The sequence below is a fragment of the Protopterus annectens genome, chromosome 1.part1 (assembly GCF_019279795.1).
Source record: "Protopterus annectens isolate FY-2018-M chromosome 1.part1, PAN1.0, whole genome shotgun sequence".
In the NCBI taxonomy this organism is placed as follows: Eukaryota; Metazoa; Chordata; order Ceratodontiformes; family Protopteridae; genus Protopterus; species Protopterus annectens.
Genome location: NC_056726.1, coordinates 837,968,421 through 837,995,146, shown reverse-complemented (window position 1 = coordinate 837,995,146; position 26,726 = coordinate 837,968,421). Strand labels below are relative to the sequence as shown.

The 26,726-nt window shown below is 40.8% G+C and overlaps 1 protein-coding gene across 1 annotated transcript in view; it reads left to right on the top strand.

The window, feature by feature from the left end:
* The window catches only part of DAGLB (diacylglycerol lipase beta), a gene marked incomplete in the record, with an annotated part of 1,624,905 nt that overhangs the window by 205,143 nt on the left and 1,393,036 nt on the right, over positions 1-26,726 (top strand).

Sequence of the window (26,726 nt, the reverse complement as noted above, 5' to 3'; positions counted from 1 at the left end):
TGTGTGTCCTGTTGACGAGACACAGCTGCATGCAAGAATCCGTCTTGACCTGCTTGTAGATAAACTCGCCTTGCTCTTATCCTGCATGTCCTGTTGATGAGACACAGCTGCATACAAGAGTTTGTTTTCTGACCTGCTTGTAGATAATAAATTTCACAAACTGCATAGTTTATAAAGATAAAATATTTTACTTTTGATTTCTAATAACAATGAATGCCAAGCTATATGTCTTTTTGCAAAGAGTATAAACTATGTGCACTTGTACTACATGGAAAAGCAGAGTATTTATTTTACATTTTCAGACAAATCCACTGAAAGCCATTTTTAACTTGTTCACTGCTGAAAGCAGAATATGTCAAATCTCACAATTCCCCTCTTTTCAATTAAAAGGCTAAAATGACTGTTCATTTTTTACTTTAGTTACACACATTGAAACCTTTTCCAGTTTATTCAGGTTAACCATCATAATCTGTTGGATTCTGTAAGCTTTTTGCAAATGACAACTTAGATAGCAATTCCAGATAGTTAATATGACTATAATGCCTAAAACTACTACTACAGGCTGTATTAACAAATTTAACAAATTTTTTCCTGATGTGGACCAACCCGTAAAGGCATCCCACTAGTTGTGAGCAGTGTCTTTTTTGGTCTTTTCAGCCAAATTAAGTAATTTATCTATATTTTGCAATGATGCTCAATGCTTCATAATACAGAATGCTTTTATTTCTTTTTTCCAAATACTCTCTGAGAATCTTAGTATTGTTCATTATTTTCTGTAAATTATCCAAAGATACAGATATATTGGGAAGCTGTATTAAGTCATAGTTCTAATTCATGGAAGTATTTACTTCTGTGGTTTCAGTAAACACATAGCTCTGATTATTCCATTTAAGGAAATCAACATCCGATAAACATCCTACAAAAGGTAATTATAAATTATGACCTACAATGGTCCACTTAACAGAATGCTGCAGTAAGCATGGTTCATAGATGCTGCCCACAAATTAACCCATTTTGAGTCTGTGTACAATACTCAATTTTATGCGTTTTTCCCCTCATATATATATGATTACCTTCAAATTGTGGCAACCAAAACTCATATCCTTCTGGAACTAGAAAAGTCATAGGTAATACCGTACACTGACACATAACAGTGGTATCAGTAACATTATAATGTGAAAACTGTCCTGTGCAGTATTGCGGAGTACAATATGTTACTTCAGTATATAATTTAATCCAATCTGTATCAGGTACCCATTTATGAAACAGTTGTCACCAAACATTTTCATTTTGTAACATCAATTCAGTTTGTATTTTATTCTTTTGAATATCCACATACAAAGATTGCAAAGTGCATTTTGTCCAATTTATAAAAGTAGTCCTGTTACCATCAAATGTTAACTGATGCAACTGCATAGCATCGTAATTGTCTAAAAATTGCTGCTGATAATTTATATTATGCAGATGTGCTTTCCATATGTCTGGATTCCAGAAAGCTTGTAAATATACAATCTGAGAGACATCTTCCCCCACTGTTTTTAAATTATTAGCTAGAAGTTTAATATCAGCTGCATTAATAACTCTAATGCTTGTGCTTAGGCCTCCTAGCAGAGTACCAAGCCTTTTGATACTGTCTACCTTTTTACAGGCAGAAGGGATTTTAACCAAATGGTCTGTAAGAACAGAGTAGGTTTACCTGTTAATATTGATAGAACATATGCCTAATGTATGCTGCCTGTAATGACTGTAGTATTTGTACATATACTTGTACCCATATTGATAGAACATATGCCTAATGTATGCTGCCTGTAATGACTGTAGTATTTGTACATATACTTGTACCCACCTTTAGCTGGGGGTAAAATACCTGCAAAGTCAGTTTGGATGGCATACCAAGGTCCAGCCACTGGAATTACCTTTAGTAACTGTGGCTGTTTCTATTGAGCATTAACCTGCAAACATATTAAGCATTCAGCATGCACTAAATCACAGATTTTCTTTAACTGTGAATGCCAGTACTTGTTCTTTACAATGGGCCATAACTTTTGTGTGCCCAAATGTCCCATTACCTGATGATGAAACTTCACTAACTGCCGTGCCTGTTGGTACGGAATATAAGGAAGACTAGAACCGTCTTCAAATCATTTTGCATAATATTGCCCTGAACTGTCTCCTACAAGAGTACATTTCTCTAATTCTTCCTTCAGTACAAACTTAGTTTGGATCTGCAGCAAATCATGTTGTAAATTCTGAGCTAAAATGTCTGTATGGCATGTACTGCAGTAGTTTTATCTGGTACACCAGAAAGGTGTTTTGTAGGATACAATTGCATTCCTTCCCTGGATGCCTTTTTTGCCATCTGATCTGCTTGGTTATTTAATTGAAACATTTAATTTGTAGCTTTTTGAGAGCATTTCATGTAAGAGGAAAGGATAACAAATACACACAGTAAAGTACAATTTCCCTTAAGTGCACACAGAGATCACAGTCAGTCTGGGGCTGGCTCTTCAGGTCCCCAATAAGACTCCCCACTGGTACAGCTATAGGGTCCAGATCTCAGCCTAGCTGGCAAGCTAACCTCCAGTACCCTTTCTGCCCCACCAGTGTTTCGTGTCCCTGCCCAGGTAGCTGACACACCACAAACACTTTGAGATAAGTATTTATACAACTTCACAGACACTCATGGGAAAGGCTGACACAGATTCTCCAGCTGTGCCCCTTTTACCCAGACTGTATAGTAGTAATTCTGCCACCACCAGCTAATACTTATCAGCTACCCAAAGGCCCTTAAAAGGGTGTTCAATTATTACTGTGCAATATTATTATCCAATTGGTAATGTGACTATTCAGTCTAAGGCTTATTAGAGTGGCTTATTACAATAAACTCTATAAATATGCAATGTACTCTAGAGCTTACTTATCTCTGCACAAACCACCCACAGGTAAAAGGATGTTCTTCGTTCCCCATTGCTGCAGTCCTAACTATTGGGTATAGTCCGCATCCAGTCGGCCCGAATACCAGAGTATAAGGCTGACGTCGGTCAGGGCGCATTAGACTGACGTCAGTACGTCAGGGTACTAATGCGCATGACCGACGTCATATCCTCAGTCTTTTTTGCCGCATGGTCCGATGCAGAAGCAGTTTTGCGAGTGCAGGTTGGCGTTCTGAAATATTTCCGAAACCGGAGTTTCAGACCGAAACAGAGTTGGCTAAGTACCCGTTGGGAACATTTTGGTTTTTCTTGCCTCAGTATTTTACGGATGTCAGAAAAAGTGAATAACTGTATTTCTTGTGGGAAACAGATACCTCATAGGGATTACCATACCTTGTGTATACCTTGTTTAGGGCCTGAGCACGACGTTGTTGGTTGCCGCTCTTGTGCTAGGTTTAACAAACGCACTATTAAGAGGAGGTTAGACTGCGCCAGGTTAGTGTTTGGGAAGCGTTGCAATTATAAAATGCCGTCGGATGCTCCGACGCCCGCTTCGTCCAAGAAGCGCAAGGACAAAACAGCGAAGCCTAGGGTTGATGAACCGGCAGTCCCGGACGTCGGTTCTTTAGAAGGCTCAGTGGAGCCAGAGGTTTTGCCAGGAGTTTCCATGGAATCCCAGGCAGAAACTTTACTGTTACAGGATGTGCCTTCTCAGGAGGTAGGCCAGGCTGAGGGGGCTTCTCAGGTGACTGTTCTTCCCTCTCTTCCCAAGGTAGTTAGAGCCTCTCCTTCTGTTGCCAAAACTTCTTTGAGAGGTAGGCCTAGTTCAGCTTCAGTGGGGGCTTCTCCTAGCATTTCGGGTTCTCTACCTAAGAAACATATGCTTAAAATGGCAGAAGATTTGATTACTATGATTAGAGGTTCTATGCCCCCGCCTGATAAGAGGCCTAGGGTGGAACTGGAGTTTGATAGTTTTGAACAGTGTTCAGAGGCTTCAGAGTCTTCTGGAAGACTTGCAGGAGTATCCTACTTATTCTGATTCTGATGTGGATGATTCCACTCCTACAGCTTCTCCTCCTGAGGATTTCTCATTTTCAGAGACTCTGCATTCCATGAGGGAGCACTTTAAATGGGAAGGCCAGGATTACTCTGATTCCAGGAAAAGGCTTAGGGAATTCTTGTTTTACCCCAGCATAGGCCCTTAGCTATTCCTCCTGTGTTGAATGTGGTGGAAGATGTTTTTGCAGAGGCTTCCCTGAACCCTGACTCTTTGCCTCCTGCTCCTGTTAAGCCTGATAGGTATTATAGGGTGCCCGAAGCTCATAAGTATTTGTTTAAGAGTCCTAGGGCGGACCCAGAAACTATTTCTCAAGGGCCTAAAGGTGTTAAAGCTTCTGTGGTTTAAAATCCTGTTCCCACTGATAAAGAGGCAAGGGCTTTGGATAGGTGGGGAAAGAAAGTGTATACTTCTTCCACTCTGGCCATGAGAGCATTGAATTGTCAGTTTCACATGCTAAAATATCAGAATTACCTCCTTTCACAATTGAAATCTAAGGTGGATGCTTTGGCGGAAGGTATTGAGTGTAAAGAGTTGCTGGATTTGGTTCATGTGTCTGAACAAGTGGGTAAGCATTCTTTGCAATGTGGTTTTGATGCTGTACAGGCCTCCTCGAGGGTGGCTGCTACCAGTTCTGTTCTTCGCAGGCATGCCTGGTTGAAGGATCAGAATTTAGCTGAGCATGTTAAGACAAGGATTTTGGATGCTCCTTTACAGTCTGATGTGTTGTTTGGATCGCCTGTGGAAGCAGTTTTAAAGAAAATGGAGGACAAAGCTAAGTCTATGCAAACTGTTAAAGACTTTTGCAGGTGCAGCCACCAAGTTTAGTAGAAATTGGCCTGCTAAGGGGTGGACATATCCTGCTTATGATTCCCAGTCTAGGGGTAGGTCTAGACGTGGTAGGGGCAGGGCTCAAGGTTCTTTTAGGCCTAGAACAGGGAGTTCACCTGCTCAGACTTCTGGTGAGGGCAGGGGTCAGTCCTTTCGTAAACAGACCCAATGACCTGTCTTTTCAGCTGCCAGTAGATTCCAGTCTGGCAGCTCCTTTGGGAGGAAGACTGTCTCTTTTCAAAGAAAATTGGGATTTAATTACTCAAGACAAATGGGTGTTGGATATCATTCACCACGGTTACAGATTTTATTTCCATACAATGCCCCCTTTCAAAGGCATGCCAGACGTTCCTCCTACACAAAGAAAAGAGGCTCACAAGCAAGTTTCTCAGTTACTCCAGATAGGGGCCATTCAGCCAGTCCCTGTATCAGAAAGGGGCCTAGGATTTTATTCTCGCCTGTTCCTAGTACCAAAGAAGGGGAACACGTGGAGACCAATTTTGGATTTATCTCTCCTCAACACGTTTTGGACATTCCCAAGTTCAAGATGTTGACGTTACAACAGCTTTTACCTCTGCTGGGCAAAGATCACTGGATGGTAACTTTAGATCTCAAGGAAGCTTACCTTCATGTGCCTATAAGGCTAAGTTGCAGGAAGTATCTGCGGTTTCGAGCTGGAAATTCTCATTATCAGTTCTCTGCATTGCCCTTTGGCTTATCTACTGCCCAGAGTATTCACAAAGGTTCTGGCTCCAGTGATAGCTTACTTCAGGCTTCAAGGAATTCAAATCTATCCTTACTTGGACGACTGCCTGATTCTGGCTCAAGAAAAGGAAGACCTTCTACAGCATCTGGAACATGTCATAGCAGTGCTAAGATGCCTAGGGTATTCTGTGAACGAAATAAAGTCCAGTCTAGTACCCTCTCAAGACATGTGCTTTCTGGGTGTGAGACTGAATACAGCAGCCCAGATGGCCTTTTTAACCCCGGACAAACAAAAGAGTCTATCACTTTACTTCCATCAACTATCTCATCAGTCCGTGCTGACTGCAAGGACAGTCCTTCAAGCATTAGGGTTCATGGCATCTTGTATTCTGGTGCTTCCCAATGCCAAACTGCATATGAGGAAGCTACAATGGTATCTCAAAATGTATGGACACAGCACTGCCAGGATTTGGACACTGTCATTCAAATAATACCTTGCCTTCAAAAGTATTTTTGTGGTGGGCTCAGGAATGTCACCTAAACAAGGGACTCTCTGTGACCCGCCAGAGGCAAGTCAGATCTTAACGACAGATGCCTCGGACATTGCTTGGGGAGCTCATCTAAATGGAAAGTGGATACAAGACAAGTGGCCTGCCAGACTACAGCATCTACATATCAACATGAAGGAGATGTTAGCAGTCCAGTTTGCATTAATGGCTTTCAAGGAGTTACTTCTTCCAGGGCAGGTGTTGATTCTAACAGACAACACAACTGTCATGTGGTACATCAACAAGCAAGGGGGAACACATTCTTATCCTTTATGCAGGCAAGCAATGATTTTATGGGAGACTGCTAAGCTTGCAATTAACTCTTCAGGCAAGGTTTCTGCCGGGAGCACAGAACTCCTTAGCAGATGTGTTAAGCAGACAAATCATGGATCCCCACGAGTGGAAACTGGATCTTCATGTATTTCAAAACTGACAGTGTCATGGGGAACTCCAGACATAGATCTGTTCGCTTCTCCACTAAACCACCAGCTGCCACAGTATTGCACAAAGGGGTTTCATCACTCAGCTTGGAAAGTGGATGCTCTGTCTTTCAGTTGGAAAAACCTTCATGTGTATGCCTTTCCTCCTCTGCCTCTTCTTCCAAAGGTACTATTAAAGGTCAGGCAAGACAGGCCAAGGATGATTTTGATAGCTCCACATTGGCCTCGGCAACACTGGTACCCACTACTACGGAGTCTGGTAAGGAAGCCTCCATGGCCTTTACCTCTGATTCCTCATCTGTTATCTCAGAAGGATGGTCATCTGCTCAATGTCAAGCTTCACTCTCTTCATCTAACAGCCTGGCATCTTCTGTGTTGAAACACAGCAGGTCTCAACTTCCTCAACAAGTTTTAAATGTGATTATGGAAGCTAGAAGACCTAGTACAAGGAAAGTGTACGCGGAAAAATGGAAGAGATTCTTATTTTGGAGTACAGCAAAGAATTTGCAGGTTTCTGAGCCTAATTTGAGTGTGGCTCTTCAATACCTTACTGAGTTATTGGACAAAGGTTTGTCCTTCTCTTCCATTAAGATTCATGCTGCAGCAATTTCAGCTCACTATGATTGTGACCCACCATTGTTTTCGCATCCTTTGTTCAAGCAGTTTCTTAGCGAGCAAAGAATATACGACCCCCCCCGAGAGCTCCTACTCCTGCTTGGGATCTCAATTTTGTGTTGGAAAAACTTACTCTACAACCTTTTGAGCCTGCGGCTACTGCTGAATTGAAATACTTGTCTTGGAAGACTGCTTTTCTGTTGGCTATTACTTCTGCAAGAAGGGTGTCTGAGTTGCAGGCCCTTATGGCAGTAGAGCCATTTTGATTTTCCATAAGGATAGGGTATCATTACGCACTAATCCTTCCTTTATGCCTAAGGTGGTTTCTAGTGTGGCTTTAAACCAAACTATTCATTTGCCTACTTTTTATGCAGATCCCCAAAATAAAGGGGAAAAGATTTTGCACACTTTAGATGTACACAGGCAATGCGTTATTATTTAAGCAGGACTAAGGATTTTAGGCAGTCTCAGCAGTTGTTGGTTTCTTTTGCTTTGAGTTCACAGGGCAAGCCTGTGTCAAAACAAACTATTTCTAGGTGGATTGGCTTTTGCATTGCATTTTGTTATTCCCATCATGGCAAGGAGATTCCAGCTGGGATTAGGCCTCATTCCACTAGGGCTACTGCCACTTCAACAGCATTTCTAAGGGGTGGCAACTAAGGATATTTTGGAAGCAGCTACTTGGAGTTCAGTGCATACTTTCTCTAAGCATTATCACCTACCTATCTACTCTAAGTCTAGGGCTGGTTTTGCCACAGCTGTTTTGCAAGGCATGTTGTCAGCTCCTGCTTCTTTATGATTTGCCAGCCTCCCTTACCTCTGCTTTGGGATTCTACCCAATAGTTAGGACTGCAGCAATGGGGAACGAAGAACATAGTACAGTTTTGTACCTACCATAAATGTAGATGTTCGAGGATCCCATTGCTGCAGTCCAATTTACCCTCCCTCCTTCCCCTCTGTGTTTAGGGGTGGTTGTGTAGGTGAGGTTACATGCTTATATATATATTTTTTGTGTATATTCTTGTATATATTGTACATATTTTTGGTGCAGGTATTTTTGGGCCTTGTCTTTTTAGGATCTTCTGACATCTGGGGCAAGAAAAGACTGAGGATATGACGTCGGTCATGCGCATTAGTACCCTGACGTACTGACGTCAGTCTAATGCGCCCTGACCGACGTCAGCCTTATACTCTGGTATTCGGGCCGACTGGATGCGGACTATACCCAATAGTTAGGACTGCAGCAATGGGATCCTCGAACATCTACATTTATGGTAGGTACAAAACTGTACTTTTTAAAATATTTAATAATAAATAATTAAAAACACAAGACAATACTACTACATCACACTGATATTTAAGAGTTCAGAGATCACACAGAAACTTAAAACAATACAGTAGGAAAGTTCTGATATAACAGAAAAACGGTTTACTATTGAATTGTTGAACATCACTCGGTCGACTCTTGTATTGTCGAATGCATTAGGTCGGAAACGGAATTGTCAAAGACATTATAATCAATCGAGGAATGGTTTTACCATGGGTCGAGGTAGGTGTACAGTATTTTCCCCTACTACAACCAACTTCCCTACCTCGACCCATGCTAGAACCGTTCCTCGAATGATTATAATGTCTTCGACAATTCCGTTTCCAACCTAATGCATTCGACAATACAACAGTCGACCGAGTGATGTTCGACAATTCAATAGTAAACCCAGAAAAACACTTGTCTAACTTTCTTCTAAGTTCCTAGCTATTACTACAAGAAAACATACTTCTAAGACACTACTTACAGAAGACAACAGGCAGAGTGCTGATAAGTGGGATATCAAGATCGAAATGCTCACAGTTTCTCTCTGAACAATATTTTTTTAACTCACTAACAAACATCTTTGTTAGGCCCTCCCAAATTACATCATTTTGACACTTAGGTTTTCCCAGTATACACATTACATCATTTTGACACTTAGTCTGGAGTTCCCAGGCCAACAAACCGCATTATTTAGCAATCTAACACCTGCTTCGGAAACTACAAAAATAAAAAAACATTTCACATGTACACTCTATCAATTATTCCTTAAGTTAAGACAATAGAAAGGATGTGTTCAGCCAGCCGCTTCGGCACCACTATTTACATAATTTTACTTCAAAGAACATTTGAAATGCCTGGCTTAGTTTTCCTTACAGCAGATGGTAATGTTGCAACAATCTTGAAGTTCACGTTTTACAGTGTTTTCTTTCATTTAAGAACACAAGCCTGTATTTTGCATTTATATATACAAATGATAGAATTATGTATCAAATTCTATTTGACTAGGCTGGCAGCCTTCGCCCATCTTCCCCCAATCTTCACAACTTGACACTAAATAATGCCAACCATTTTGCAAAACACTGCTTGACTGATGTCATCAATTAGTTTAGTTAACTGAGTCTCATTAACGAAAGCTATTATGGCATAATGTGGTGTCTGTACTATAATGTCCTTTGAAAAAGCTGTTAAATACTCAAGATTGTTTTAAACCCCAGTAAATGGCGAAAAGTTGCTGAATGCACAGGTGATATTCCCTCTCAACATGTGTATACTAAGCTAGAATAGTCCAGTTTCAGAGCTTGCTGATCCCTGGGCTTTGTTTGCAGTTCCTGTTACTGATTCTTTACCTAATTTGGAAGAGAGGAAGTTCCCTTGCTTACCAGTGGGAGTGGGAAGCATTGAGCTGCCTGTTGGTCCAGTTTTGTGAGGTTTCAGCCAGCAACTTGTAGTTTATTGGTCGTTTTGGGCCAGTTCCTAGCTTCTTTCAGCCCCCTGATATAAAAAACGCTAAACGCGCGTTTTTTTGGCTTGTACCTACTCAGCACAGATCCTCGTGGTGGCCAGCAGAGTAATCCAAGCCTCAGAGAGCTAAAAAAGTGACTTTACCTGATTTAAGTATAATTTTGTGGCTTTCCACTTCTATTTATCTAGCAACTGTATTTCGCCTGCTTGCTGATACATTGTTATTGTTTTTCTGCATTTATTCTGTTTTTGCACTTGTTTCTCAGTTTGTTACTTTTAAAATCTGTAACTGTTGCAAATTGTTTGTGTAGGCTGTGATAGCCGATTTATAGCATTTATAAGTGTTTACTGTATCTGTTTCTGCTTGTTTTCTGAAAAAAAAAAACAAAAAAAATATCTCTTGTTTTCCCGCCTTACTAAGCTAGAATAGTCCAGTTTCAGAGCTTGCTGATCCCTGGGCTTTGTTTGCAGTTCCTGTTACTGATTCTTTACCTAATTTGGAAGAGAGGAAGTTCCCTTGCTTACCAGTGGGAGTGGGAAGCATTGAGCTGCCTGTTGGTCCAGTTTTGTGAGGTTTCAGCCAGCAACTTGTAGTTTATTGGTCGTTTTGGGCCAGTTCCTAGCTTCTTTCAGCCTCCTGATATAAAAAACGCTAAAAGCGCGTTTTTTGGCTTGTACCTACTCAGCACAGACCCTCGTGGTGGCCAGCAGAGTAATCCAAGCTTCAGAGAGCTAAAAAAGCGACTTTACCTGATTTAAGTATAATTTTTGTGGCTTTCCACTTCTATTTATCTAGCAACTGTATTTCGCCTGCTTGCTGATACATTGTTATTGTTTTTTCTGCATTTATTCTGTTTTTGCACTTGTTTTTCAGTTTGTTACTTTTAAAATCTGTAACTGTTGCAAATTGTTTGTGTAGGCTGTGATAGCCGATTTATAGCATTTATAAGTGTTTACTGTATCTGTTTCTGCTTGTTTTCTGAAAAAAAAAAAACAAAAAAATATCTCTTGTTTTCCTGCCTTACTAAGCTAGAATAGTCCAGTTTCAGAGCTTGCTGATCCCTGGGCTTTGTTTGCAGTTCCTGTTACTGATTCTTTACCTAATTTGGAAGAGAGGAAGTTCCTTGCTTACCAGTGGGAGTGGGAAGCATTGAGCTGCCTGTTGGTCCAGTTTTGTGAGGTTTCAGCCAGCAACTTGTAGTTTATTGGTCGTTTTGGGCCAGTTCCTAGCTTCTTTCAGCCCCCTGATATAAACGCTAAACGCTTGCGATTTAGCGCGGAGCTGCTACCGTTGCACACTAGGGCAGTGCCGGTTAAGCAGATTTAAACTATTAGGGCTACCTAAATTCCACTCTTCAAATTTTCCCTTAAAACTACCTTCCTCGAACTATACTACTGATCTAATCAGCGTATCCTATAACTAAAAAGATCATCTCTACTTGACTCCAAGTAGACTATTCTCTATCTGTTAAACCTAGCACTTGCTCCTACAGTACTTATTACCTTGATACGGTGCTCTTGTCATAGATAGTACCCCAAAAAAGGCAACCCCCCATTTCTCGGTCACCCACGTCCCCCGGAATCTTCTTTAAAGTTTTTTTGGTCTATTCCTTCTAGCATGTCGAGGGATCAGTTGCCAGTGTCCTCTCCTGCTCAGCTGGTGAACCTGGGAATATTGAGGCAATGTTACAATTGCCTCGTGTACACAGACAACCCTCTCCTCCTCCCACAAAACACAAATACATGCGAGAGATGCAACTATACAGCCAAACTGGAGGCTGAGCTCTCTCAACATAGGACTGGCAAGACCAGTCAGGAGGAGAAGGTTACCACACACACTATAGACCCAGTCTCACATAGTACCATCACAACCTCAAATCATACACATAAACACACAAAGACATACTCGGAGGCTCTGATCAAAAATCTACCAAAACAGCAGAGGCCACCAAAGCAGACACCCAAACAACCACCACCTCAGAACACATCACCTGCAATACATAGACCTCACAGTCAGAGTGTCAAACAGTCACAGCCCTTAAGGCCAAACAAAATGCCAGACACACTAGTCATTGGTGACTCCATAGTCAGACACACTGACGTCCCGCCACCAGACTGAGTAAGGAGAAGGTCACAGTAAGCTGCCTGTCGGGCGCTAGAATCCGCCACATAACGCAAGCACTCAGGTCTCTCAACAGCAGGTACAAATACGACTCCGTCATTGTCCACGCTGGTGTAAACGACCTGAGACGCACTCCTTGGACTACATGAAAAGAGACATTGAGGAGCTCTCTGATTATGTAGCCCAGGCAGGTATGACCCTGACCTTGAGCAGTATCCTACCTTCACCAAGAATGATGCCACAATACAGAGATAAGATGATCAGCTTTAACAATTGGCTTAAACACTGGTGTCATTCAAAGGGGATCCAGTGTCTGTCTGCCTGGGATGACATGCTGGACAAGCCACGCTTCGCTTTTAAGGGACGGCTTGCACCTGTCACCCTGGGATTCCGGATATTGGCAAAGGCTCTTGCCACCCCATAGTGCCTTTTTAGGCAAGGCTCAAATTCTAAACCTACCACCCTAGAACACAAAAAGGAAAAACTAAGGGTAATGCTGCTCAATGCCAGAAGTCTGAATCTCAAAATGCACGCACTCGAGGCCCTTCTCAGTATGGAGAACATCGATGTCTGTGCTGTGACAGAAACCTGGTTCAAGGCTCCTGAGAGCACCCCAGCACTATCAGGTTTTACCTCATATCATGCTCCGCCCCAAAATCCGGACAATACCAAGAAAGGAGGGGGGGTATCCATATTCATCAAGGACACCCACACCTCAAGACTGGTTGCAACGCACGATGCATCGGAGTCCATCCAGGTGCAATTAACCATAGGCAAGACTGCTCTGCAAATTGTAGCATGTTACAGGCCACCCTCACAAACTCAGGAACCTCACATGGCCTTCCTGAAAACACTGGAGGGGATAAATGTATCACCAAACACCATCATACTAGGTGACTTCAATTACCCTAATATAGACTGGGAACACTACTCAAGCCCAAACACCCTAGCCCAAAAGTTCCTGGAATTCATAAACTCAAATGCCATGGAACAACTAGTTACCATCCCCACAAGAGGAGATAACATACTTGACCTCATCATCACGAACATGGGAGCACAATGTTCAACACCGAAGTATACCCTCACTGGTGAGATCAGATCACAACTAATCTCGCTGGAGGTCCTCATCCCACCCCACCTGAAATAAAAAGACCACAGTAAAGAACTTCTCGAAAGCCGACTTCACACTTCTAAAGACTAGTGTGGTCTCCTTTAAGGCCCCCGAGCCGGCGGAAAACAGTACACAAGCCGCTGAATCACTTACAAATGCCTTTTACCAGCACCTGCAGGACTGCATGGATAAGGCAATCCCAAGCAAAACAAAGACTCTTTGTACCAAAGGCAAGCGTCCAGTCTGGTGGACCCCAGCCATAAACAAACTCTACAACAAAAGGAGGAAGCTACTACAAGATAGAGCAAAATCCTTAAAAGGTAAGACACCCTTGATCACTATAAGTAAAAAACTAAGAGCTCTCATAAAATCATCCAAAGCAAATTTTGAGAGAAAAATAGCTAAAGACTCAAAAGACAATCATAAGGCCTTCTTTAGCTATGTTAGAAACCTGGGAGGAAACTCCCAGATATGCTCAGAACTAGTTCAAAATGATGTGAAGATTACTGATCCTACGGACATTGCCAACATACTGGCTGACAGGTTCAGTGCAAACTTCTCCCCCCCCTCCCTCCCAAAAGGAGAGATATCTATACCAAATGATTGCAGCCCCCCCAAACATCTCCAACGCCCAAGTGATAACTGCTCTCTCCAAAGCAAAAAACACAGCATCCATGGGACCTGATGGTGTCCCCGGCTGTGTGCTCCATGAACTCAATGAGGAATTAAACCCACAGCTAGGACAGCTGTTTAATCAAAGTCTTACCTCTGGATACGCACTCCAGGAGTGGCGACTGCAACTGTGGTCCCACTTCACAAAGGCGGTGCCTCCAGCGACCCTGGAAATTAGCGGCCCGTTAGCTTGACAAGCCTTATCTGCAAAGGCATGGAGAGGATGATAATGGACCTGATAAATAAAGACATAGGAATTTGCAGACTTTGGATCCAACCCAGTTTGGCGTTGTCAAAGGCAGATCATGCCTTTTAAACTTGGTTGACTTTTTCAAACAGTCACCAAAGCCATTGATGAGGGAAAGGCAGTCCATACAGCCTACCTCGATCTGGCTAAGGCCTTCGATACAATACCCCACTCGGGTATCATTGAAAAACTCATCAGCTTAAATATTAACCCATACATCACAAGATGGGTTGCAAACTGGCTGAGTGACAGAACCCACAGGGTCAGAGTTGCTGGCGCCATGTCAGACTCAAAGCCTGTCACAAGTGGTGTCCCACAATGCTCAGTCCTGGGCCCACTCTTGTTTGGCATCTACTTCTCCGAAGTACAAGCAAACACAGGAGGGTTATGGCTGACAAAGTTTGCAGATGACTGCAAACTGGGCGCCATAGTAGAAAACACATCTGGCACAGATATCCTTCAGAAGGGTCTCACAGAAACGGATAACTGATGCCAGAGCCACGGCCTAAAGTTAAATGCCAAAAAATGCATAGTCATACCCTTCGGGAAAAACAAGGTTACCCCTAGCTACCAAATAGGTGGCAATCCACTGAGCACAGAAGAAGTTATCAGGGACCTGGGGACCCAGGTTGATAGTAGTCTGTCATTCGACACCCATGTAGCTAAAGTAGTTAGGAAGACCTTCTACATTGCCCACCTTATCATGAAGGGATTCTCATCTAGATCAAGGGAGGTCATTGTCTCCCTCTACTCATCACTCATCAGACCAATGATTGAGTACAATGCCCCATTCGAATGTATCTGACCCGACACTTGCAGCAGCTGGAGAGGCCACAAAAGTTCCTCACCAAAAGGATAAAGGGTCTCAAAAATCTGTCCTATGCTGCCCGACTGAAAGAACTCCAGCTCTATTCAGTCGCCACCGCTTGCTCAGAGGTGACCTTTGCCTAACATACAAGGCCATGTCAAACCCAGATTTGATGAATATGCTTCACCTCAAAAATCTAGATCCATCAGAGCCACAAGGGCGGAGACTTAAACCTCGACACGGCTATTAATAGGACGTGCTGGAGGGATAGATTCATCACCCAAAGACTCCCTATGCTGTGGAACAAAATCCCGGTATATGTGAGGCAGAGCACCTCGCTGGCCTTGTTCAAGAGAAATCTTGACCAATGGATGGGAGATCGCAGATATACCCCAGGGATTACCTCAGTGTCACTGCTTGACAGAGGCACAGCAAAATAATGGGTATAGTTCCCCATACTAAAGGGGTGGCGTAAGCCACAAAACGATGGGCTAGGCTTGTAAATTGTTTTTTTTATCAGCGTAGTTAACTACTGTTGCTTTAGCTTTTTACTAGCCAGATTATATTGGTCAGTATTCTGTTCTGCTGACTTTAAAGGTCTTATGCACTTCTGAAAAAGTGTTTACATATGTTGTCTGAACGTTTTGAACTAACTCTCTGGCTATGTCTTAGAAGTTTATTAAACCTGTTTGTCAGTTTACCATGAACCTCATCTCTGTTAATGTGCAGTGCTGTTATGACACTTTTGCTGTATATAAACCATGAAACGCTGAGGAATAAAATTCCAGAAGCAACAATCAAGTGCATCATTGCATACAGTGCCTACAGTTTTAGGACCCCAAGCTTCAAATGTAATCATGTTATTAAAAATACCCTTCTGTTCATCCCACTTAGGGAGTGTTTTTAACATGAGTTAAATATGCAGTGTTTTTAACATGAGTTAAATATGCTGTTTTAGCAGCCTCAGATTTCTGTGTCTCATGAGCTTGTAGTCTCCTCCCTTTGCAACAATTATATCATGCTGTGTGTCAGCCAGTTGCCTGCCATATGTTTATTGCAAGTGAACAGTTAACCCTTTTATTATACAAATAGCTTTACTGCTTTGTTTAATAACAATTTGTGCGTTAATTTCAGTCTGTGAGACTTTCAAACACTGAGAAAATTCTTTTGTACATTTAGCAGTGTCAGCATGCATTTTACCAGACACATTGCATTTATCACAGAAAATCTGAAAGTGACTGATGAGGTCCAGATAAACTCCTGGAAATCAGACTGCAATGTAAAAACTTTGACATCTACATCACCCTCTAATAAATCTTTAGAAACAGGAACCATTGTCTGTGTTTCAAGCATTACTTTATCCTGGTTGTGTTCCAGGTTTTGTACAACACGTACAATACATTTACAACAAGGCATGCAAAAAGCAACATTTAAATAAAACATTTCTGTACATTCTGTGACACTTCTGCACAGTGCAGTAAAGACTTACAGGTGCTAACATGCTGATTATACTATGTATTTAAATAATTCCATACATCTAGCTATGACTCCGATCCATTAACAGTAAAATACTTAGTGCACTTCTTGGCATTTTCATGACTTGCATTCATTGTTAAAAGAAAAACAGAAGAAAATATTTACCACAAATGTTCAGGACAGGGTGATCGGGCTTGACACGAAGATCAGTTGTGGAAGAATTTTCTCGTGTCAGTCACTAGATGCTGGTGAAGTTGGGACAGGCAGTGGAACCCACTCCTCGTATCTCACCAACTGTCTGTAGAAAAATTACCGTACTGCCCTGTATTGCACTGCAGTGGTTCCGTCTGCCAGGCAATGGACAAAGTAGGAAAAAAAGAAGACTGCACTCAAAAGAAGAACTATGCAGGAATGTCACACTGAGAGGCACCTCTGCAGGTCACAACTCCCTGTTTTGTTCGAACTGGCCTGGTCTCGTCACTGTAAAATGTATGTTACTACACCAAAAGGTAGTCTGTACCATTTCTCAATGAAAACAATTGAGCCGGTTCAATCTGATATGAACATTCCTTTACTGCAAACAAGGTAACATCTAGTATAACAATGAAAGATACACATGTAACAAAGCCGTACGTCAGCTTTACAGCCTGAACAGTAAGAATCAATGTCCCTCATACAAAAGAAGACGTCCAAACTTTATAGTATCTTTCTAGCTTACATCAGCAGTTTAGAAAATATGTCAGAATAATAAGTCTTTCGCATGAAGCTGGTCTGCTGACAGTTTGTTCAAACATTTCGTGCCTGAAGAATAACTCCTCGGCCTTGCTATTATCTTGTATGTCCTGTTGACGAGACACAGCTGCATACAAGAATTCGTCTTGACCTGCTTGTAGATAAACTCGGCCTTGCTCTTATCCTGCATGTCCTGTTGATGAGACACAGCTGCATACAAGAGTTCGTTTTGACCTGCTTGTAGAGAATAAATTTCACAAACTGCATAGTTTATAAAGATAAAATATTTTACTTCTGATTTCAAATAACAATGAATGCCAAGCTTTATGCCTTTTTGCAAAGAGTATAACTATGTGCACTTGTACTACCCTGAAAAGCAGAGTATTTATTTTACATTTTTAGACAAATCCACTGAAAGCCATTTTTAACATGTTCACTGCTGAAAGCAGAATATGTCAAATCTCACAGTACAAGCATGCAAAATCTGAAGGTAATGCTAGAAGCCTAAACCTCAAAATACACTCTCTCTTGGCACTCCTAAAAATGGAGAGCATCGATATCTGTGCAGTAACTGAGACCTGGTTCAAGGCTCCAGAGAGAACCCCTGCAATACCAGGTTACAGCTCTGACCACACTTTTCGGCCACCAAACCAGGATCGAAACACTAAAGGTGGAGGACAGTCCATATTCACCAAGGATATTCACACCACCAGGCTAGTTGCCCAACACAATGCGTCTGAAATTTTCCAGGTGCAACTAACACTAGGTAAGACTGCAATCCAAATTATAGCTTGCTACAGATCCCCCACCATGCCCCAAGATTCTCACTACACTTTTCTAAACATCCTGGAAAATATTAAGATACAACCAGACACCCTAATACTGGGAGATTTCAACTACCCTGCCATTAACTGAGAAAACTACTCGTGTACCAACACCTTAGACCAGCGGTTCTTGGAATTCATAAATTCCAATGCCGTGGAACAACTAATTCATAGTCCCACCAGGGGATCCAGTATCCTAGTCCTGGTCATTACCAACATGGGAAATTGATGCTCCACACCTATGGTCATTCCCTCATTGGTCAGGTCAGACCATAAGGTAATCACCCTTAACATCCACATCCCAGTAAAGAAACCTCCATAAAAAACTTCTCCAAAGCCATCTTCATGTTACTCAAGTCAGAAGTGACAAACTTCATGACACCCATGCAGACGGGAACTGAAAGTTCGACTGCTGAGTCCTACACTAAGGCACTGTATGAGCACATCCACACCTGCATGAATCGTGCCATCCCAAATAGAACCAAGATGCTCTTCTCCAAAAAAAGGAAGCCAATCTGGTGGTCCCCTGCCATAAACAAACTGTACAGCAAAAGGAAGAAACTGTTGCAGAAAAGAGGAAAATCCCAGGATGTAAAAAAAACTCCCTTACCAGCCTCAGTAAGAAGCGGAGATCCCTCATAAAATCCTCCAAAGCTAGTTATGAAAATAAAATTGCCAAAGATTCCAAAGACAACCAAAAGGCATTCTATAACTATGTCAAGAATCTAAATGGCAATGCTTAGATCTGCTCTGAGCTACAATAGAATGGCATTAAATATACTGATCCCAAGGATATTGCCAATATCCTGGCAGATTGAGTCAGTGCCAACTTCACCTTCTCTCACCTCCTAAATGGCCCATCTCAATATCAGAAGATTGCCAAATTCTGGTAATAACGGCCACACAGGTAAAAAACGCACTCTCCAAAGCTAAGAATACAGCATCCAGGAGACCAAATGACATCCCAGGCTGTGTACTACATGAAATACAAAATGAACTGGCACCTCGCCTAAGTGTCATGTTTAATCATACCTTCACCTCAGGCTTTGTGTCCACTGAGTGGCACACAGCTACAGTTATCCCACTCCATAAGATGGGATCCACCTTGGATCCCGGGAACTATCACCCCATCAGTCTGACGAGCCTGATCTGCAAGGCCATGGAACGTATTATCATGGAACTTATAAACAAAGACATTGGCAACCTTCAAACACTAGACCCCACCCAGTTTGGGTTTGTGAATGGCTGATCTTGTCTCCTGAACTTGACTGACTTCTTTGAATCAGTCTCCAGAGCCGTGAACAAGGGTAAGGCGGTCCACACAGCCTATCTGGACTTCGCCAAGGCCTTTGACACCATTCCCCACTCTGGAATCATAGATAAACTTACTAAGCTGGGCATTAATCTCTACGTCACTCGATGGGTTGCCAACTGGCTTACTGACAGAACCCACACTGTAAAAGTAGCTGACTCCATATCCAGCTCCAGACAAGTGGAGTACCTCGGGGTTCATTCCTGGGACCGCTCTTGTTTGGCATCTACGTCTGTGAAGTACAGGCCAACACTTAGGGACTGTGGCTAACAAAGTTCGCAGGTTACTGCAAACTGGGAGCCTTTATTGAATCCCCAAATGATGTGGATACTTTACAAAAGGGCCTTACAGAAACAGATGCTTGGTGCCTGAGCCATGGGCTCAAGCTCAATGCCAAGAAATGTATAGTTATCCCCTTTGGGAAAAAACATGTACCCGTGAATTACCACATAGGTGGCAGTACACCAAACACCGAAAGTGTGATAAGAGACTTGGGGACACAGGTGGACAGTGGTCTCACCTTCGATAACCACATTGCCACAGCAGTCAGGAAATCCTATGTGGCACACCTCATCACTAAGGGCTTTTCATCCAGAAAAAAGGAGGTCATTGTCCCACTGTACTCAGACCCATTAAGGAATACAACGCCCCATTTGGTATGTACCTCTCAAGACATCTGCAACAACTGGAAAGGCCGCAGAAATACCTCACTAAAAGAATCACAGGCCTAAAGCAGATGCTCTGTGCTGACCACCTTAAAAAACTCGTTATACTCTGTTGCATATAGTCTACTCAGAGGCGATATATGCTTAACATACAAGGCCATGTCAAACCCAGAGCTGTTGGACATGCTACACTTAAAGAAATCCCTGTCCCTCAGAGCCATACGCTCTTGGGATTTAAACCTTGTCATCAAAATAAACAAAACATGCTGGATGGATAGGTTCCAGACCCAGAGACTCCCCGGTCTCTGGAATAGACTACCCATACATGTCAAGCAGAATGCCTCTTTGGCCGTCTTCAGAAGGAACCTTGACGATTGGATGGGAGAAAGGAAATTCACCCCGGCTCCTGGTCTGCATGCAGAGGAGCACTGCTCCTCGTGTTTAGACTTGGATTTTAATTTTTACGCAGATAGCATCTCAGGAAAAACAGTTCAAAACCTCATTGGTACCACTTCCATTGCAGCCTATACAAATAGGCATCTGGAATCTTGCATATGCACTTTTCAGCTGTCTCTGTAGCCAGCTTGGTGGAAGTGGACTTTCCGAGACAATGTAGAAATTGTTTTATGCTTACTGTGACAGCCTTCTAATATTTAAATAATCTGATACAGTTTGTGAGAGATGTAGTTATGCAATGTCATTGAAGGCAAGGCTCTCTCATGCAATCATTACAAATACCAAAAACTGTTTTTCAATAACACACAACACCACACAGTGCCACCACACAGATTACAGACTAAACACATAGACCCACATATGCTGAGGCTCTTAAAAGTATTCTACCTAAACCACAAAAGCTCCTCATATGCAACTGAAGTAACAGATACTCTCAGAAACCTCACAAACACTCAACTCAAGCAGCATCCACCACGAAACATGCATCTATAACTTAGTCTCAGCTCAATACCCATAAGGCAAACCTCTGTACAACCCAACATTATACATGTGGTAGATTCCATTGTGAGACACAGTGATGCACCACTCACAAGGCAAATTCAAGGATAGGGTCACAGTCACTTGCCTTTTGGGGTCCAGGATTCACCACATCATGTATTAACACAAGTCGTTGCACTACAAGTGAACATATGGTTCATTCATAGTACACATTAGAGTAAATGAACTGAAATGCATTCCCCTGGACTATATGAAAAGAGAGAGATATAGTGAAGGTCTCCGCATATATATCTGGAGTGAGTATGAAGCTAGCCATGAGCAGTATTTTACCTTCTCCTAAAATGATGCCACAATATGAAGAAAAGATGATTGGCTTTGGCTTCAACATTTGGCTTGGCTTATGGTGTCAGTTGAGTGGGTACTGTGTATGTATGTGTGTATGTATGTATATATATATATATATATATATATATATATATATATATATCCATATATATGTGTGTGTGTGTGTGTGTGTGTGTATGTATGTATGTATATATATATATATATATATATATATATATATATATATATATATATATATATATATATATATATATATATATATATATATATATATATATATGTATATATGTATGTATATATATATATGTATATATGTATGTATATATATATATGTATATATGTATGTATATATATATATGTATATATATATATGTATATATATATATATATATATATATGTATGTATATATATATATATATATATATATATATATATATGTATATATATATATATGTGTGTATATGTATATGTATATATATATATCTATATGTATATATACATATATATATATATCTATCTATATATACACACATATATATATATATATATGGATACACTAGACAATCTCGATGTACTGAAATGTTGAAATTCAGTACGTCAAGACCGAATAGTGGAAAGTGCAGTTAACCCAAACTACACTATGCCGAATACGCAAATGTCGAATCCGCCACTATCTTGGTGCCGCGCTCGTGACGTGTGGTGCAGTTTGTGGATTTATCTGGGGATTCAGGTAAGTGTTGTGTGTTTGAGGATAATGGGTAGGGATTTTAGTGTGTGCGGTGGTGTTTGTTGTGTGTGTGTGTGTTTACTGCGACCTCGGAGATAGAATATATAAGTAGGGAGGGTGTGGGGGAGCAGGGGGGCTTGCCCCCCTGCTTATAGGTAGGTTGTGTGTTTGTGTTATGTTTGTTTAGTTAGGTAGGTGTATGTGTGTGTGTCATTATGTCCTGGTTTGTGTATGTGTGTGTATGAATGCTCGCAATTGTAGTGTTCGTTATTGTGGGTTTTCGTATATGTGTTTTTTTTGACTATTCAGTCTCGAAATACTGAAATTCTGCATTTCAGTATTTCGAGATTGCATAGTGAATCCATATTTATATACACACATGGTGGATATAAAAAGTTTACACACCCCTGTTAAAATGCCAGGTTTTTGTGATTTAAAAAAATGAGACCACAATAAATCATTTCAAAACTTTCTCCACCTTTAATGTGACCTATAACCTGTACAGTTCAATTGAAAAACAAACAAATCTGTTAGGGGAAAAAATATAAAAAATAAAAAATGTACAATACGCTGGTTGCATAAGTGTGCACACCCTTAAACTAATACTTTGTTGAAGCACCTTTTGCTTTAATTACAGCATTCAGACTTCTTGGGTACACACCTGCCATCAATTAAAGAGAGCAACAGCAACAAAGGCACCAAAACAAGTAGAAAAAGCACAACAATTGGATTCACCAAACACGATTTAATGCAGAATTTCTATCTCTCTGACGTCTCGGCCTCAGCCTTCAAGGAGTACAGAACAAGTGAAAAACACAAAGCTTATATACAGACTAAATCACTTAATTAAAACAATTAAACAATCAAATAATTAAAAATTAAACTAGCAGCATTTTCCAATTAAAATCCTCATTCAGTCCATGTGGAAACAAAGTTTTAAACTTCAATATATAAACTGTTTCTTTATACAACAACATCTGTTTAATTTTTGACTGTTCATACTTATTATCAGGCAGTTGTTCTAAAATTGTTGCCTGTAACATTTTGTCATCACTATTATGCATTTCAAAAAAATGTCTAGCAACAGGACTTTCAGTTTTGTTATTAATTATATCTCTAACATGTTCCAAGAGTCTTACCTTAAAGGCTCTCTTGGTTTCCCCTATATAAAATTTGTGGCAAGGGCATTTTAAAGCATAGATAACCCTCTCAGTATTACAACAAAAATGGTTATTTACTCTAAAAGGAATACCATTAATATGCTCAAAGCTGGAAATCACAAAACTGTATGCCTTGCATTTGCCACACTGGTGAGTCCCTTTGTAACTAATGCTGTCTGTCATTATTTCAATTGGGAAACTAAATTTACTTTTGACCAAAAAGTCTTTAATATTTCTTCCCCTTCTATATGAGAATTTCAAACTAACATTTAACCAAGATTTAACATTACCCAAGGTACTAAAATACTTCCAAAACATAGAAATAATCTTTATAAATTCAGATGTATAACATCCATAGGTGGTAACGAAATAAATAACCTCCTGTTGTTTCTGTTTATCTTGACTTATGGAAAAACCAGACTTCCTATCATGTATCCTATTCTTCTTATTATAACTCTGGGAACACTCACATAATTTATTAAAACTTTCATCCAAAACAGTCATATTATACCCTCTCAATAAGAAAGAGTTATACAACAAGTCAATTTCTCTTTTGAATTCTGTTTTTTCATTACATAGTCTAGATATCCGTAACATTTCTCCATACGGTAAAGAATGTATTGTATGGATTATTTCTATGTTTTGGAAGTATTTTAGTACCTTGGGTAATGTTAAATCTTGGTTAAATGTTAGTTTGAAATTCTCATATAGAAGGGGAAGAAATATTAAAGACTTTTTGGTCAAAAGTAAATTTAGTTTCCCAATTGAAATAATGACAGATAGCATTAGTTACAAAGGGACTCACCAGTGTGGCAAATGCAAGGCATGCAGTTTTGTGATTTCCAGCTTTGAGCATATTAATGGTATTCCTTTTAGAGTAAATAACCATTTTTGTTGTAATACTGAGAGGGTTATCTATGCTTTAAAATGCCCTTGCCACAAATTTTATATAGGGGAAACCAAGAGAGCCTTTAAGGTAAGACTCTTGGAACATGTTAGAGATATAATTAATAACAAAACTGAAAGTCCTGTTGCTAGACATTTTTTTGAAATGCATAATAGTGATGACAAAATGTTACAGGCAACAATTTTAGAACAACTGCCTGATAATAAGTATGAACAGTCAAAAATTAAACAGATGTTGTTGTATAAAGAAACAGTTTATATATTGAAGTTTAAAACTTTGTTTCCACATGGACTGAATGAGGATTTTAATTGGAAAATGCTGCTAGTTTAATTTTTAATTATTTGATTGTTTAATTGTTTTAATTAAGTGATTTAGTCTGTATATAAGCTTTGTGTTTTTCACTTGTTCTGTACTCCTTGAAGGCTGAGGCCGAGACGTCAGAGAGATAGAAATTCTGCATTAAATCGTGTTTGGTGAATCCAATTGTTGTGCTTTATCAATTAAAGAGACTCTGATTAATCTCAAAGTTCAGCTGTCCTAGTAGGATTTTCCTGACGTTTACTCAGTTGCCTGCTACAGCAAAAGCCATGGTTCGCAGAGAGCTTACAAAGCATCAAAGGGATCTCATTGTTGAAAGCCATCAGTCAGGAGAAGGGTACAAAAAATGTCCATAGTATTGGATACACCATGGAACACAGTGAAGACAATCATCAAAAAGTGGAGAAAATATGGGACAACAGTGACGTTGCTAAGAACTGGACGTCTCTCCAAAATTGATGAAAAGACAAGACGAAAACTGGTCAGGGAGGCTGCCAAGAGACCTACAGCAACACTGAAGGAGCTGCAGGAATTTCTGGCAAGTACTGGTTGTGTACTATATGTGACAACAATCTCCTGTATCCTCCATATGTCTGGCCTGTGGTTTAGGGTTGCAAGATAGAAGCTTTTTCTCACACAGAAAAACATCCAGGTCTGGCTAAAATTTGGAAAACAATACATCAAGTCTACCAAAAGCATGTGGGAAAATATGTAATGGTCTGATGAGACCAAGGTTGAACTTTTTGGTTACATTTCCAAAAGGTATGTTTGGCTCAAAAACAACACTTCGCATCACCAAAAGAGCACCATTCCCATGGTGAAGCATGGTGGTGGGAGTGTTGTGCTTTGGGGTTGCTTTTCTTCATCTGGAACTGGGGCTTTAGTCAAGGTGGAGGGAATTATGAACAGTTCCAAATACCAGTCATTTTTGGCCCAAAACCTTCAGGCATCTGCTAGAAAGCTGAAGATGGAGAAATTTCACCTTTCAGCATGACAGTGACCCCAAGCATGCATCCAGATCAACAAAAGAATGGCTTCACCAGAAGAAAAAAAGAAGTTATGTACTTACCATAACGTTCCATGTGAGTTGTTCATCTCACCTTCATTCTTTACTGATGGGGTTTGGAGCCAATCCCTCGGCTCTGGTACAGCCAGTTGCAAAGCTCAAGGTCTTCAAATAGCTCGAGGCCAAGTCCTAATCTGATTATGCCCCTGGAATTACCTCAGATCTTGTTTGCTGCGTATAATACCATATGTCATTCTTTCACTCCCAAGAGAAGGTATACAAGGATTGAGCAACCAGGATAGATCCAGCATCTCGGTCATCTAACATCCCAGGAGGGGGTAGGAGGGAGGGACGTAAGAATGAAGACAAGATGAACAACTCACATGGAACGTTATGGTAAGTACATAACTTCTTTATGTGAAGTTGTTCAATCTCGCTGTTCATTCTTTACTGATGGGTAGCGTCCCAAGCACCATCAACCTCGGGTGGCTCATGGGAGTATTTCTCAGGACCATGGATCCAAAGGAGATCCTGTCCCTGGAGGCCTTGTCATCTTTGTAATGAGTGATAAAGGTATGAGGTTTTGACCAAGTGGCTGCTTGCACAAATGTCATCAATAGGAAGTTTGGCAGAAAAAGCAGATGATGTAGAATCTGCTCTGGTTGAATGAGCTTTAATCTTATGCTGCAAAGGCAAATTGGCAGCTGAAAAGGCAAAGGTGATACAATCGGATAACCATTAGACAGAGTTGTTTTAGCTACTGGTTTACCTTTCCTGGAGTCTGAAAAAGAAACAAAAAGCTGGTCTGATTTTCTGAAATGTTTTGTTCTATCTAAATAAAACCTGAGCTGTCTGTGAACATCAAGTTTGTGCAGCATATACTCTAAATTGTTTGAATGGTTGGGGAAGAAGACTGGCAAATCAGTAATTTGGTTGAGATTGGTTTCAGTGCAAGAATGAGGGGTTTGTTCTAAGTGAGACTATGTCAGCATGGAATATCAAATAGGGAGGCTTGATGGATAAAGCCTGAAACTCTGACAGTCTGCAGGCAGAAGTAATAGCTACCAGAAAGATGCTCTTTCATGACAAAAAATTGAGATCACAAGAGAAAGCTGGTTCAAGTGGCAGAAGAATTATGCAGGAAAGCATAAAATTTAGATTCCATGGAAAATAGGGAGATTTCACCGGTGATGTAATATGAAAAGTCCCTTTGAGAAAGGCTTTGGATAACTTGTGAGATATGATATTCAACCCTTCAAATCCAAGATGAAAATTAGAGATAGCAGCCAATTGAACACGAGCTGTTGCTGCTGCCGCTCCTTTGTTGAAAATCATAGTCAAGAATTCTAAGATGGAGGCCATAGGGGCTTGGTAAGGATCAGTATTATTTTTAGAGGCCCATATAGAAAAATGTTTCCATTTGCTAAGATATAGCTT